The 3,670-nt window shown below is 40.2% G+C and overlaps 1 protein-coding gene and 1 pseudogene across 1 annotated transcript in view; both read left to right on the plus strand.

Moving 5' to 3' along the window:
• Positions 1-3,670, plus strand: part of NRXN3 (neurexin 3) — a 1,203,771-nt gene that overhangs the window by 123,446 nt on the left and 1,076,655 nt on the right. The window lies entirely within an intron of this gene.
• Positions 3,030-3,670, plus strand: part of LOC105886702 — a 1,325-nt pseudogene continuing 684 nt past the window's right edge.

Below are 3,670 nucleotides of genomic sequence, written 5' to 3' on the forward strand. Positions count from 1 at the left end.
TGAGGAATGAACGGGAAATTTCCACATATGAAATTTCTCCTAACAGAAAAATCAGAGAAATATGTTATAACCAACTAAATGACAAAACAATAGAAATTACATGGGCTTGCAGAAAAATAAGAAATTACAGGTAGATAAATTAGAGAAACAGTCAGTTAACAGGACAACTCACAGTACATGGGTTTGAGTCCCTTGGGAAGGAAAATGTTTCTGTAAATAACTGTGTTTCTTTCAATTCTTTGTGTCCCTCCCTTGTGCTCAGGGTTCCCTTATCATGGCTTCACGGTTGTATAAATGACTTACTAGAATGCTATTAGTCTCATTATTTTAAGACATAAAAGAGCACCCTGTGTCTGTACTTGAGTTCAGTTTAAGTTAAAGACAAACAAAATTCACATACAAGAAGAGCTCTTATAAGATGGCAGAGACATACTACTGATCTAAGGCTCATTTGTTTTAATCGAGATCTTTAGTTGTGGATTATCAGTGGAAAGTATTATATGGTAAATGCAATTTTAGCAAGATCTTGTTTTCCTAGTTGCATAAGAGAGCACCACAGGGTAATAACCAACAAGAAAGGAATAGTTTACTGGCAAAAATAGAGAAAAGACATCTCTATTTTTAATCTACCTAAATGTAAGTACATATTAATATCTACAAATAGTTACTTCTGAAAGAAACCGTGCCTGAATATCTTTTTGTATCCTTAAAGGCTGTGCTGAGTAGACAGCACATATCAGGCATGTAATGTTTACATATTCCACAGACAGAATTTGGGGACTAAAATGTTGGTATTTGTTTGGCTATAACCATTGAATCTAGGAAAATAATTGCCAGAAAACCCCAACATGAACTTGTTAAATCAATGATCTTATTTTAGCTCTGGTGAGTGTGGATGACTTTCCCATCTATTCTATGGATTATAATGTACAAACATCTTTTTAAAAAAAAAAAAAGATCTATGTTACTAACTTCTAAGGTTGTAGCTTTTGAGGAGCTTTGTTATGTTCTAATCATAAAAGGAAGACTTATTGGATATGTTTCTATGTCATATCAAAAAATATAATAATGTGATATCAAGATAATTTTATAAAAGTATATTCCCAGTAGCATATAGTCTTTTGAACCATGGAGAGTATGATAAATGGTTACTGGATTATTTTCTTAAGGTTGCTGTAGCAAAGTAACTTAAACAGTGTGGTGTAAAACAACAGAAATTTATTAGCTCATATTCCAGGAAACTAGAAGTTCAAAATCAAGGGCTCCGGGGGCCAAACTCTCTCTGCAGGTTGTAGTGGAGGATCTTTTCTTGCCTCTCCCTGAATAGTGGGGTTGTTGGGAATCCTTCGAGCCCTTGGCTTGTAGCTGCATGACTCCATCTCTGCCTTTATCCTCCCATGTCAGCCTTCTCTCTCTCTCTGTGGCTGTGTATCTGTGATGTGCTTTCTGTGTATCTGTGATGTGCTTTTTAGCACCATTTCGGACACTAAATATGTTTATGCCCCTCACACCACCCAATCCTCTGACACCGGCGGCCTAGCCTATAATTTAATTCAATCTGAAAGTAATGACCGGGAGTGAGCAACAGGCCCCACAGGTTATGGGCTCAGTCCTACAGGTGCCAATCACAAGTCTGGGCCACCTGCACTGCTAACTGGCCATCTGTAAAGGAGGGGTTCCACACCCCCCCCCTCAGATTTGGTAATTTGATAAAATGGCTAACAGGACTTCAAAAAAATACATTACTTGCATTTACAAGTTTATCATAATATAAAGGATATAATTTAGAAACAGCTAAATGGCAGAGAGACGTAAAGCAGGTATGGAAAAGGGGTATAGAACGTCTTTGCCCCCCAAACTTCCCCACCACACCCCCAGCACTTGTATGTGTCCTGCAACCTGGAAATTTTCCAAATCCCATTGTCTGGGGTTGTAAGGAGGTTCCACTTATAAAAGCATGATTAATTAAATCATTGTCCATCTGTGAGACGATTCACTCAATCTCCAGCTCCCTCTCCCTCTCCAAAGGCCTGGAATTGGGGGTTAAATTTCCAACTCTCTAAACACACTGTTGGTTCCTCTGGCGACCAGTCCCCATTGTAAAGCTATCTAGGGTCCCCCTAAGAATCACTTCATTAGGATAAACATAGACCAGCACGAGAGGGGCTTATTATGAATAATGAAAGAGCCTAATCACTTAGGAAATTTCAGGGGTTTTAGAAGCTCTTGTGACAGACACCAGGGACAAGACCAAGTACAGTGGAATCTCCACGGTTGACCACCTCCCTACAGTGACCACCTCCTTAAGTTGACCTCATTTTCATAGACTGGCCATGTACCACATGTACATATCAGTACAGAAGGCCTTATTCTTTATATTAGCCATCTCTGTGGTCAACTTACAGAGGTTCTCCTGTATATATATATTTCTTATAATATCACAAAATCACAGGCTGTCCTGTAGCCAAACTTCCCTTTTCCCTAAATGAAACCAGCCATCAAATCACGACCAACTCTAATATAGTATGACCTGGTCTTAGCTTGATTACATCTGAAAAGATTCTATTTTCAAACAAGGTAATATTTGTAGGTACTAGGGCTTAGGACTCAACATCTTTTTGAGAGATAAAATTCAACCCAGAACTAAAACTAATTGGCTTTCCTTCTCTTGAGCGACCTTGTGATCGAAGCTCAGCAATTTTCTCTAAGGAATAGCACTTCACAGGATGTTCTCTAATCACATCCTAGTTGCTTTGGGAGCTCCCCCTAGGCCTGGCCTGCCCCACTTAGTGTAGTTCACTTCTGAGAGTGCTACGGGCCCCAAGGCGAGACTCATGAGGACCTGGAAAGTACACTGCAAGGCAGAGTAGAATGAGCATGGCGCAGATGAAATTGTGTGACGTAGAGAAGGGAGATGTTGCTCGAGATGTGCTTGGTTGGGAGCGTGTCAGTCCCTCTGCATCCCCGTCGTGGTCCTGAGATCAGTGTACTCCACATGGTACTGAGTAAGACCAGATGGCTCCACGGCCATGGTTTCTGAGTTGCTGCAGCAGCAGGAGGAAGATCATAACAAGCTGATATCTGTATCCACAGGGGCCTGAATGTTGATCCCTCACTTCAGATCGACATACCTGATGCATGAGAGAGATACGCTTAAGTTTACAGTGCACATCAAGACCACACTACCCACATTTCAGAGGCTGGAGTTTTCTGTTACAAGGCTATGAAGACTTTGTGTGGCTACATGACACTCTCATCAAAACAACAGACTTTACCTCTTTCACATTTCCATGGATGGAGCTGGAACATATTCTTCTTAGCAAAGTATCTCAAGAATGGAAGAAAAAGTATCCAATGTACTGAGCCCTACTATGAAACCAATTTATAGCTTTCTTATGAAAGCTGTAGCCCAATTATAGCCCAAGAAGAAGAGAAATGTGGAGAGGGAGGGGAGGAGGGAGGACTTGTGGAGGGATGGTAATTGGTGGGACCATACCTATGGTATATCTTACAAGGGTACATGTGAAACTTACTAAATGTAGAATATGAATGTCTTAACACAATAACTAAGAGGATGGCATGAAGGCTATGTTAACCAGTTTGATGAAAATATTTCAAATTGTATATAAAACCAGCACATTGTACCCCATGACTGCATTAACAACACAGT

Source organism: Otolemur garnettii, unplaced genomic scaffold (assembly GCF_000181295.1).
Source record: "Otolemur garnettii isolate 467f Iridium unplaced genomic scaffold, OtoGar3 scaffold00020, whole genome shotgun sequence".
Taxonomy (NCBI): domain Eukaryota; kingdom Metazoa; phylum Chordata; class Mammalia; order Primates; family Galagidae; genus Otolemur; species Otolemur garnettii.